A 13074-nucleotide genomic window follows, 5' to 3' on the forward strand; every position below is an offset into this window, starting at 1 on the left:
CAAAAAACAACAGCAACAACAACAAAATAAAGCAGTTCAGGAAAGCTAACCAACATATCAACTTTTGTTGTTGTTCAGTCATATCCAACTCTTTATGACCTCATTTGGGATTTTCTCAACAGAGATACTGGAGTAGTTTGACATTTTCTTCTCCAGTTCATCTTAACAGATGAGGAAACTGAGGCAAACAGGGTTAAGCAACTTGCCAGGGTCACAGAGATAGTGTCTGAGGCCAGATTTGAACTCAGGAAGAAGAGTTCCTGAAAACAGGCCCAACACTCTATCCACTCCAAACATATCAACTACCCCTAATGATATATGGAATATTCCAGATCTCTATAAAGAAGGGAGGGAGGAATATTTTCTTACCTCTTCTTTAAGGCCAAGTGTGGTCATCATAATTTTAGTGTTGAGTTTAGTTTGATCATTCTTTACATTTACTTTTTGTAGCTGTTGTATATAGTGTCTCAAAAGTCTTAGTGCAATTTTAAGCCATAAAAGGTTAAACCCTGGATATATCTTCCCATAACTCTCTGAATTCTTCCTAGTTGTCCTTTCTTACAATTTCATAATGCCCTATTACCTTCATGTACCAAAATTTGTTTAGCTATTCCCAAATCAATGAATATCTAATTTGTTTCCCATTCTTTGCTATCACAGAAAGTGCTATTGTGATTAATCTGATGTATATGCAAACTCTCTATCTTCTATGTTAGGGCATATACCTAAAAGTGAGATCTTTGTGTCAAAGGGTATTTCAGTTTATTCTTTAATATAATTCTAACTTGTTTTCCAGAAAGATTGGACCGATTCATAGTTTCATCAACAGTATGTTGCACGTCTTTCTGCAGTCCTTCCAACACTTTCCATCTTTCATCTTTTTTGGTTTTTTGGACAATTTGCGGAGCTTAAGGTAAGACCTTAGATTTGCTTTGTTTGCATTTCTTTTATTATTAATAGTTTAGACAAATCTTTCAGATAGGATTAATATGTTTCAGTCTTTTTTTTTTTGAGAACTGTTTCTTCATACCCTTTGACTATTTATCCACTAGGGAATGATTTAGTCTTACATATTCATTAATTCCCTATACAGAGTGTCCCAAAAGTCTTAGTGTGGTTTAAAGCTATCGAAGCTTGGATATCATACACTGAGATATTTTATGCAAAGACTTTCTCCCCTCAGCTAATGCTTCCTTTTCTTAGCTGCATTGATGTTGTTTATGCTGAATATTTTCAATTTCTTTTTATTTTTTTTTTGTGGGGCAACAAGGGTTAAGTGCCCAGGGTCACACAGCTAGTAAGTGTCAAGTGTCTGAGGCCAGATTTTAACTCAGGTCCTCCTGAATCCAGGGCTGGTACTTTATCCACTGTACCACCTAGCTGCCCCTCAATTTATTTTAAACAAATCTATTTTATCTTTTGTAATCACCTTTATTCCTTGTTTGGTTAAGAATTTTTCCTTTAGCAATAAATGTTAAAGATAACTAATATTATCCCCTTCTGATTGAAAAAGAAAATCTCATTTATAATACAGTTTTCCTATAATAAAAATAAGAAACAAAAAGTAGCCAGCACAATACAGGAAAAAATACAGGCCTAAATGTAGGGAACATGGACACTAACTGACCTCAGGAAAATCACTTTGTGAAGGCTTTTCCATAATCTGTCTAGTGAAATTAATACCCATGTTATCTCTTCGGGGTTGTTATGAGGTACTCATGTATGTCATATGTACATGTTAATAAATATGTGAAGGTGTTTTGAAAAAATTAAAGTGTTATAAACAGAAATATGAAATTTGCATGATGTATTAAGATTTACAAAATACCTCCTTCCTCACCACCTTGTGAGGTAGGTTATTTTTGTTGTTTAGTGCTGGTTGGACTCTAATCCCCATTTCACATGTAATGGGGGATGGCAATGAGGAAAGCCTATTTGATTTGCTAAATGTTGAACTACTTTTCTGGTTCAGTGCCACAGTAGTTAGATGATATGGCAAATCCCAGATGTTCCCTTGGTTCTCTTCATCCCCCTCCCCCCACCCCACAGTGGCAGTAGGTGTGCTGCATTAGTTTAAAAGGAGAGATAACTTTCACTCTTTATTCTTTGTTCCTCTGGAATATGTGAGTGAAATTCTCTCTGAGACTTCTCAAGGTAAGGTAGTTTGCTCCCTAAAGGCTAAGGAAGCTATTCCTGAGGTTTGATTGATTTAGGAGGCAAAGGGTCAAACTGTGTCACCCCTGATATCACTTTTTGGACACCTGAGGGCATGGAAGAGACCAGCTCATGTGGAATAATGACTATGAGTCACTGAACTCTGCCCTGTTGACCTGTGTGGAGAGAAAGTGGGCTGCATCTAACTGTGCAAAGTGCTTCATTCCTATTAAGCATCATTCCCCTGCTATGGTCCAGTAAACTTCTTTTTGTTAACTGCTGAATGATCCATGCGTGCTTCATTTTGTTCCAATTTTAAACATTAGTTACCAACCTCGCCTATTAAAGGCAACCTCTCCTACCCTGGCTAAAATGATGACCACTAGACCAAGGTCACATATGACTACTAGAACAAGGGCTCGTTCAGATGATCTTGAGTTGGGATCTTGGGCCTCAGACTGTTTCTTTCACTTTGTATTTCTTTGCCTGAGTCCTGGTGACTGAACAAGAAATCTGAAATGGATGTTTCCTGTCTTGATGGCAGCATCTTCAGTTCTAAAAAGTCTGGTGCCCTTTGTTCTCTCAGTTAAAACTGATTGTCTGCAGGAGGGATTTCTGAAACTACAACCTTCCCAGAGGAGAAAATGACCACTGATAGGGAAGATGAATTCACACTGGTCTGCTTAGCCTTTTTTTCTTTTTTTGGTCTCAATGTATTATCTCTACTAAGTCTAGGGCTCGCCCTCTCTCTCTCTGTCTCTCTCTCTCTGTCTCTCTCTCTCTCTCTCTTTCTCTCTCTCCCTCTCCTTCTCTCTCTCTCCCTCCCTCCCTCTCTTCCTTCCTTCCTTCCTTCCTCTTTCTTTTCTCTCCATACATATACATTATATACCTATTGTACATCTACATATTAATATCCTCTATATCCACATCTATATCTATTTAGATATCAATGTCATATTGTGAGATTTAAAATGGATACTAGAACATTAACCTCCCCTTTTAACTGTTTCCCTTATTTATCTCCCAGACTAGTAAATGGCAGAAGCTTCTGATCTCTAGTTAGAGCTTTTATTGTTTGGAAATTACAAGGTGATGTTGATTAGAGGGATAGGAAAGTAGAAATACAAAACAAATAGTCTTAAGTCTAAGTTTAGTCTATATTCCATATAAAACTCACCAAAAGCCCAAGGCCACCTTTGGGGAGGAGAGAGCCGCATCAAACACATGTTGTTATGGTGGGCCGGGCCAAGTCCAACCTCCGTCAGCCTTTGTGTGTGCAGTGCAGCCAGCGAACAAGGAGAGCCGAAAAGAAATCCCACTTCTGTTCTCTCCTTGCCTTTCAAGCTCGCACCCCGGAAGTGGAGTGCTTAGCAGCCGGACTGGCGTGCGTAGCCCATGCACGGCCATTGGTCTCCTCCCCGAAAGGGCAGTCCTTCAAAAACTGGCATACTTTTTACCACAATATCTATATTTATATACCTAACCTCTCTTATTTATTGGCTCTCTCCTTGCTTATTTATTATTGACTTATTTATAGGCTCTCTTATTTATTGAAACTTTGCACATGTATAATGTGGATTGATGAAAACTGTCTCTGTTGAATTTGGGGATTTCCTAATAGAGTCAGGTTTGCTCTTTCTCCCCTTCTGCATCAGTTTCCCTGAAGAAGAGATGGGTCTCTCATCCCCTTATAGATATCCAAATGTTCCCCCAAATCTGTATCTGTGCAACATTAATCACACCATAAAAGAATTTGGTAGTCACCAAATTTTCTTTTATAAAAAAGGGAGGAATAAAACATTTGTAATGAAAGGACAATGTGCAGTGGGGGAAATAGTTCAGTGGATAGGAAGACACCAATGCCACACACTCTTGGGTGCCAAGGCAGCATCAAATTCTCTTCCTGATCTCTGCTTTCTCTTAAAGATCCCCATTGTCTGCTTGGCTCTGCCTTCCTTCTCATGTGGTAAGTTAACAATCATGGTTGCTCATCCCAACTTTGGGCTCATCTCTCCCAGAAACCTCCAGCAACTTAGTCCTAGAAATCCAAATTAAGATGTTGCCAACTGGGAATTCTGGGATTGAGCTGGATTTAGTTTCTAGTCTCTGTAAGAGTGCAATGTGAGGTGTCTGTAAGTACATAAAAGCAAGGGTACATAAAAGCTAGCTGGTCCAGTGCACAAAGCACTAGGTCTGGAGTCAGGAAGACCCCAGATCAAATCTGACCTCAGACACTTAATAACTTAGTGACCCTGGTCAAGTCACTTAACCTGTTTCCTCATTTATAATATGGAGACAAATAAGAGCACCTACTTCCTAGAGTTGTTGTGAGTATCAAACAAGATAACAATTATATAATGCAGTACCTGGCAAATAGTAAGCACTATATAAATGTTGTTATTGTTGTAGTAATAGTCATACCCAGGCAAGTTAAATCACTTGAATTGCCTAGGGTTACATGACTAATAAAATGGCGGAGTCAAGATTCAAATCTGTCCTAATTTCAAGTTTAGTGTTCTTTCTTTCTTTTTCAAATCTTAATAAACATTTTTATTTCAAGTTTTGAGTTCCAAATTCTATCCCTCCTTTCCTCCTTCCCCTCACCCTCTCTGAGGCAGTAAGTAATCAAATATAGGTTATACATAGGCAATTATGTAAAACATTACCATATCAGTCATTTTTTTAATAAGAAAACTTGAATAAAAGAAAAAAATGAAAGAAAGTGAAAAATAGCATGCTTTTTTCTGTGTTCAGTCAATATTAGTTCTTTCTTTGGAGGTGGATAGGATACTTCATCATTAGTCCTTTGGGATTGTCTTGGATCATTATGGTTCCAGAGAATAGTTAAGTCATTCACATTTCTTCATCAAACAATATTGTTGTCATGGTGCACAACATTCTCCTGGCTCTGCTCATATCACTATACATCAGTTCATACAAAGTCTTTCCAGGTTTTTCTGAAATTATCTTGTTTAGCATTCTTTCTACTACATTACTCTCAGACCAAGTGATGAAGAGGCTGAAGGCAAGTAGCCAGGGCTACCTGAAATATTTTCTCAGTCAGTTTTGAGGACAAAGAAGAATGCTTATATTTGGGCACTTGGACTTCCCTGCCATATTTCTATTTGCAGTAGTTTCTTTTCGGAGACTGCAGCCTCCATGACTCTTTCCCAAAGAAACTGAGGGTCTTTCCAGGGGAGAGTATTATTTTGAGGTTGAAGGAGACATAATTCTTTCAATTGATACTATAAATCTGAGGGGCTGATTGGCTTAAGTTTTTAATGCCCCTTAAAAATAGCTCTTGTTTCAAAGAAAAGAGCTTGAATAATATAAAATTGCAAATTTTGTAATTTGCAAATTGCAAAATGAATCCCTTTTTTGCTTTTTTACAAAAGGTGCTAGAGTTAAAAGCCATCGAACCTGGTTTTTTCACAGTTGTATCCAAGCTAGGGAATTTAACTTATTGCCTCTGTTTTGAGGCACAGGAATATAGCATTATAAGCCAATATTTAGACTGAAATAGCAATTTGGCCAAGTCCCTCTTCTTTCATTGATTTGCAGCTAATTTTCTCTGTAGGAGGTATCAAAGCTCCTTGGTTCTATAAAAATTCAGTTATGGGAAATGCCATCCCCAACAGAGAGCAATCTATAGTACCACTCAGGGGGGCAAAAAAAACCTAAAGGAAATGTTTTTTTCTTGATTCATTTCAATGATCTTCGTGTTTTAACTCACACCTTTAATCTAAGGGGACTCCTCTCCAATAATACATATGATCCTTTCTGAAAACCATGTATATCAACACTGCAACAAAAGTCCATGGAGTTACTTTAAAAACAATTACAAATCCAATAACCACCAACAGAAACAAATCTCTAAATATAAGCGAGAACTTAAAAAATCAAATATAAAACCATAACTTTCCTTGTTTAAATTTGTTTTTATTAAATGTACTTTAGCTGACAAGAAAGTAATAAAAACTGTTTCCATGTCCTTTTATGAGCTCTTTTTTCTTCTATGTAATTTTTAACATATTTAGTTGCTGTTATTATTTCTATATAGTTATAGTCAGTATACAAATTATTATTCTCATTTTGCATTCTTCACTTTGTATCACTTTGTTTATGTCTTTCCATATTCCTTTGTATTACTCATACTCACCATATCTTGGCACAATAATCTTCCATCATATTTACATAAAACACTTTATTTAATAATTCCTTAATTGCTGGGGGACTTTAAAAAACAGCTATTTACAATAAATAATATAAGTTACATAATATTTTTGTGTAGCTAGATATATCTTCCTATCAAAAAGAGCCTAAGGATGCAGTCTTAGTGTATCCAAGGATATAAAAACTATTTTGGAACTCTTATTGTATAAAGTCATATTGCTTTCCAAAAAGATTGTGTCAGTTCACAGCAACCATCAATATACCTATATGGAGGAATAAAAGATCAAGAATAACAAAAGATAAATTTTAACAAAATAGTGTAAAGGAAGGAGACTTGGCATTTCTAGATTTGAAAATATGCTACAAAATTTTACTATGTTACATAGTTCCTCAAACTATCTGATGCTGAAAGTCAATGAAACATAGCAGATAAAATGCTGGATGGAGGCAAAGAAGACCTGGATTCAAATCTTGCCCCTGATACTTATGAGCTGTGTAACCATGGGAAAGTCTCTTAACTACCCTGAGCCTGTTTTCCCATCTCTAAAATAATGAAAATTATACCTGTGCTTAATTCTTCACAGTGAGTCTCAAGTGGAATTATGTAAAGAACTTACAAACTTTAAATCACTACATGAATGTGTACTATTCTTACTTATGAGACAGATTATCAATAGCTTGTTTAATTTTTCCTTCTTTAGTTTTTTTTGAGGGTGTATATGTGCTATGTTCTCTTTTGCCAATTTGAAAATTTTATGGTTTTGTAAAAACTAATTCATTTGTTTTATATTCTTAGTTTTGTGGCATATGACTATATATTATAGCTTTATTTACTTTTCTTGCATTCATTATGATCCCTCCTTTGTCCCTTCTAATTTTTGTGATATAATTTTCCTGTCACCTTTTAAAAAAATAGTTATGGGTTTCTCAGTTTTATTAGTCTTTAAGTACTTGATTTTATTTATTAATTCAATTGTTCTTTTATTTCCATTCTTATTGAACTCTCCTTTTATGTGTTCTTTATGTGTTTAGACTATTAACTTACATTTTTTTTGTGGGGCAATGGGGGTTAAGTGACTTGCCCAGGGTCACACAGCTAGTAAGTGTCAAGTGTCTGAGGCTGGATTTGAACTCGGGTCCTCCTGAATCCAGGGCCAGTGCTTTATCTACTTATTTTCTATTTAACCACATACTCAAATAGTTTCATTTTTTAAAAATCATGTTTTTATTATGTAAGTATTAAGACACATATTTGTCTTAAGTGCTACTTTGGCTGCATCTCATAACTTTTAATATATTGTATTTATAATGTTATATTTAATGTAATTTGTTATTTCAATACTTTAATGTTATCTTACTGATCCAGATACTCCCTCCAATTCAGCAGATTGCAACCCACCCACGTATTTGCATACTGCATAGTTCTTGGGTAGCTAGGTAGAACATTGTATAAAGTACTGGGCCTGGAATCAGGAATATTTGAATTAAAATCCGGGGTCAGCTAGTTACTGTGTGACCCTGTACAAGTCACTTAACCCCTGCCTGTTTTAGCACATACCTCACGGGGTGGTAGTGAGGATCAGCTGAGATAATGCTTGAAAAGCACTTAGGCAGATAATAAATGTTTGTTCTCTTCCTCCTATCATCCTCCACCAGAGCTCCATCCAATATCCTAGGAGCTTTCCTATAGGTGTCTTAACTATATGTAGGCAGAAGTGTGGTATGAGAGCTTTTCATCTATTATCCTTCTCTCTTCTTGTACATGATCAGCTCACTTCCTTAATCTGTCCATTGATCTCTTTGATGATTCTTTATTTATTTATTCATGTATTCATGCATTTATTATTTCTTTATTTATTCATCCATTTACTTATTTATTTATTTAGCCATCCATCCATCCATCCATTCATCCATCCATCCATCTATGTATCTATGTCTGTATGTCTGTATGTATCTATCTATCTTCAGGGCAATGAAGATTAAGTGACTTGCTAGGGGTCACACATCTAGTAAGTATCAAGTGTCTTAGGTTGGATTTGAACTCAGGTCCTCCTGAATCCAGGACTGGTGCTTTATCTACCGCACCACCCAGCTGCCCCTTGATTTCTTAATAAAACTAATTTTTGCCTACTAAGCAACTGTGGTATGCCATGATTTGTAGGCATGAAGCATTACCAGAAGATTATTGGTATTTTTTAAAAAATATTTTTTATTTCAGGACAAAGCTTTAGGTCATGAAAACACAATTTCTCAAATGCAATCCAGCCCATAATCTTCCTCCTACTCAATTCTGGACCTAGTTCATCTAATAGTGTCTTTTCAAGATATTCATACATTTGTATCTGTATCTTTAAGAATCTCTCTGGTCTGCATAATAGGCATCTTATACATGACCTGTTATCACTTTTTCTAAAATGTATTCATTAAACCAATATTTATCACTTGGTAATCTCCATGCTGACCTCCATCTTTCAATCACATTTCTTTGTTAATGACCATGCTTTATTATAATACATAATAATAGCTGATATATATGTTTTGTGAAGGTTTACAAGGCATTTTATCTCTATATTATTTTAATCTTCCAATATTTCTATGAATTGGGCACTATTATTTCTATTATATAGGTGAGTCAGGGTACTGAGGCTAAGCAGAATTAAGTGACTTTTACACAGTCATAGAGCTAGTAATTGTTAGAGGCTGAATTTGTGATCAGGTCTTCCTGAATTGCTGCCTCTCATTATTGTAGTGTTTAAAATTTCTTCAGTTCTGAATTAACGTAACATTTTTATGTCTTAGAATATGATCAAATTGTGTTACTCTTCCATATTAATTGCAGAAAATGTTCCCTACATACTTTACTTTTCCTATTTCTCAAGCTCTGAGTTTCCATCAAATCCAGTTGTTAATCCTGTATCCAAACCTATCAATTCTTTCTTGTTTTTCATTTTTGCTTTCTTTATCATATTATATAAGTGAAATGTAAACATTTTCTATTTTGTTAATTTTCTTTTTTCTTCTTTTTCTTTTGTTAAATTTCTAATGATTTTTGCAACTCAACTAATTTTTAATAATTTAGCTGCTATGTCATTGTGTATATATATTTAATATTGATATTTTCAGTGACAGTAATGCCCTTATGTATGAGATAATACACTAGTATATCTTTCAGTTTGGGGAGGGGTTTGAATCATGCTTTGTCTAATGTCAAAATTCCTGATTTTCTGAAATTAATGTAAATATAGTAAATTTCAGTTGATTTTATTATTATTATTATTATTATTATTATTATTATTATTATTATTATTATTATTATTATTTTGCAGGGCAATGAGGGTTAAGTGACTTGCCCAGGGTCACACAGCTAGTAAGTATCAAGTGTCTGAGGCCGGATTTGAACTCAGGTACTCCTGAATCCAGAACTGGCGCTTTATCCACTGCACCACCTAGCAGCCCCCTCATTATTATTATTAATAATAAAAACTACCATTTATATGGTACCTGTTGTGTGCCAGGCATTTTGCTAAGTGCTTTGCAAATATTATCTCATTTGATCCCCATAACAACCCTGGGAGATAGATATTATTATCCTCATTTTACAATTGAGGAAATTGAGGCAGAGGTTTATTGACTTACTTAAGATCACATAGCTAGAAAGTATCTGAGGTCAGAGTTAAACTTAGATCTTTTTGACTCCAGGCCCATTCTCTACTACTGTGCTACTTAGTAGCCTTAAATCCAGGTGTATCTTTGGTATCATAAGAATCTCTTTCAAGAAATATTATTTAAAAAAATTATTTATTTACCTTTTACTCTTTATGGGATTTTGGCGGGGGGGGCTGGAGCAATGAGGGTTAAGTGACTTGCCCAAGGTCACACAACTAGTAAGTGTCAAGTGTCTGAGGCTGGATTTGAACTCGGGTCCTCCTGAATCCAGGGCTGATGTTTTATCCGCTGATTCACCTAGCTGCCCACTGGGAATTTAATCTATTTACATGCAAGTTTAGAATAGTCAAGGTTACATCTACCACTTCTTGTTAATTATTTGTTCTGAAGTCAGAGAACAAAACCTTTCTTTATTTCACTAATATGAATTTTTTTCTGACCTCAGTGCTCAAATACCAAAACCAACCTCTCTAATGATACTCTCCTATAAAGTTCCTATTTTTAAAATCTTATTCTTAGCTCTATAAGTTCTGTTAAAAAACCAAAAAACCAAAAAAACTTTCAGCCTCTTCACCCTGACTGCCTACTTAAGATTGATATTTTTCTCTGGAACTTCTCTTTCAACTTCCTACCCTCATTATGCTGTTCATCTTTTTCTTTTATATTTATCTGTGTCACCTCAAATGATCTTATTGTTCTCCTTCATCTTTCCTTTTTTCATCCTCAATCCTACTTTTGTCAATTGTTATAAACCAAAACAACATTATCATTGTTTTTTAAAATTTTTTTTGTGGTGATTAAATAGATCAAACAAAATTGTAAAGAATCTGTTTTGTTTTTGTTTTAATATGTAATGTCTTTCTTCTTGGTACTTGTAAGTCATCAATTTGTCACTGTAGTCCTGAAGTTTGATAATCACATGGATTAAATTTTGGATTTGTCCCATTAGTATTCTGTGGATTTTGTTGATTTGCAACATTTCTCTTTTTCAGTATTTTAGGAAATATTTTTGTATGATTTCCTGAAATAAAAATAACATTTATATAACATTTCTCATCTGTAAAATGGCTAATAAAATGGGGCTAATAATAGCACCTTCCAAAGCTGTAAAGACATTTGAATGAGATAATAACTAAAATGCTTAGCACAGTGCTTGGCGCATTGTAAATGCTATATAAATGCTTGCTATCATCACTATCACCACCACCCATCAATCACCCATCACTCATCGTCCAACATCACTTGCCTGCTTCTGGTCAGCTATGATGGATCTTTGAGGCTAGCTTGTGGATACATATGAATGATCACTGTGAGATAATGAAGAGTCCTCTAATTGGTTGTTGAGCTGGAGGAGATGATGACTCGGGGGATGTACAAAAGTAAATTACTTACCACTTTGTCTTTGCCTTTCTTTTTCAACTCTGAGCCATGTGGACTGTTTCTAGCTGTGTCCTGAATGGTATGTAGGGGAACGGGTGATGGCCCCTATGTTCCCTCCAGCTTCCATGTGGCTCTGAGGTCATGTCCTATCCAGGCAAACCTGAGTCTGGTTTGGGGATACTTCTTTTGTTTTTTCTTTCCTGAGTCCCACCTTCTAGATGGACATGAACAGTGTGTGATCTTGTGAGTCTGAAAGGTTCAAAGGTCTTGAGACCAACAGATGAAAGAAGTGGTCCAGAAATTAGTTGGAGGCAAGGGAAGTTTTTGCATTGGAGAGGGCAGCTAACAGAAAGAATATTAGCCCAAGTTTAGTTATTTTATCAGTAGATCAGACAGTGCCAATATGAGGTGAAATGTAAAATGACTAATTAGCAGTCCTGTAAATTTTGTCGTGATGAGGTTTAAGTATTAGTCTCTTAGAAAATAGTAATAGTTAAATTAGGCTGCTGAATATTGTTCAAATCATTATGCTAATGTGCATGGAGTAATTTTATTTAGCGTTTCTTTTCCTGTGTAGAAATAAATGACTAGTCCCAGACCTTGATTAATATTGTGTGTTGAATGCCATGTTTACTTTGCCTTTGGGGTGATGGGGGGAGGATAAACTATACACATTGGCCAATCTAAGCTATAAGCAAAATTGTCCTGGGGAAGCTGGGGTGGTGGTTTAATTAATGTGTTTGAGAAAAGGTAATTCCTTCTCAACAAAGGCCAGACTCTCCAGGACAAAACCACTCAAACCATATGACTGGGTATAGGACAAGTTTGGGGCAAGTATCCCAGCCCCAGTGAGCTTGACCTAGTGGTTCCTCAAGGCTAGATCATCTCGCTGCAGCCAAAAATCTATATGAGGAAAAAGCATCCAGAAATAAAGACCAGTGTGAAGTTGCTGTCTTTTGAATAGTAATTGATAACCATTGATCTTCCCATTAAAGAGTGAGCAGAACATAGCTATTGTTCTGGATCTGGATCTCTCTCTCCAAAAGAGCCTTTAAAAATATCTGCAATTTTAATGTTGACAGAAAGTCCACAAATTATTGAAAAATGATTTTTCATTTTGCTTTCAGTCACTTAATTCTGTCACATAGAAAATCACTAAGTGAATATCTTCTTTCTGTCCATCAAATTCACTAAGAAGATGAATAGTATTATTACTTTTTTTGGGTGGTAATCATCATTGAAACCTTCAAGCAGATGCACTTAAAACCTTCCATTCTGAGTACAGTTGGATGAGGATTTTATGGAATTCATGATGAAAGGACCTGGCAGCAATTTTTTTGGCTCTTTTTGTATCCCCAGAACTTAGCATAGTGCCTGGCACAGAGAAAGCACTTAATAAATGTTTATTAATTGACTTCAGTTTGGGCATCTGATCCATCACAGTCTGTTAAGCAGGCAGTTCCATTATTTGTTTTTCACAACCATAATGGAATATGCTACTTACTGAGTGGTACAGTGGGTAGAGTGCTGGATCTAGAGTCAAGAAGGCTTGAGTTCAAGTCCTACCTCAGACATTTACCAGTTGTGTGACCCTCTGCTTGCCTCAGTTTCCTTATCTGTTAAATGGGAATAATAACAGCACCTATCCTCATAGGGTTGTTGTATCAAAAGAGATTGCACATAATGCTTTCTGCAAACCTT

The 13074-nt window shown here is 35.7% G+C and overlaps 1 pseudogene; it reads right to left on the minus strand.

Annotated features, from left to right (window-relative positions):
• Positions 1-12232: 12232 nt before the first annotated feature.
• Positions 12233-12839, minus strand: LOC122746793 (annotated as a pseudogene).
• Positions 12840-13074: the final 235 nt, after the last annotated feature.

Source organism: Dromiciops gliroides, chromosome 1, assembly GCF_019393635.1.
Source record: "Dromiciops gliroides isolate mDroGli1 chromosome 1, mDroGli1.pri, whole genome shotgun sequence".
NCBI lineage: Eukaryota > Metazoa > Chordata > Mammalia > Microbiotheria > Microbiotheriidae > Dromiciops > Dromiciops gliroides.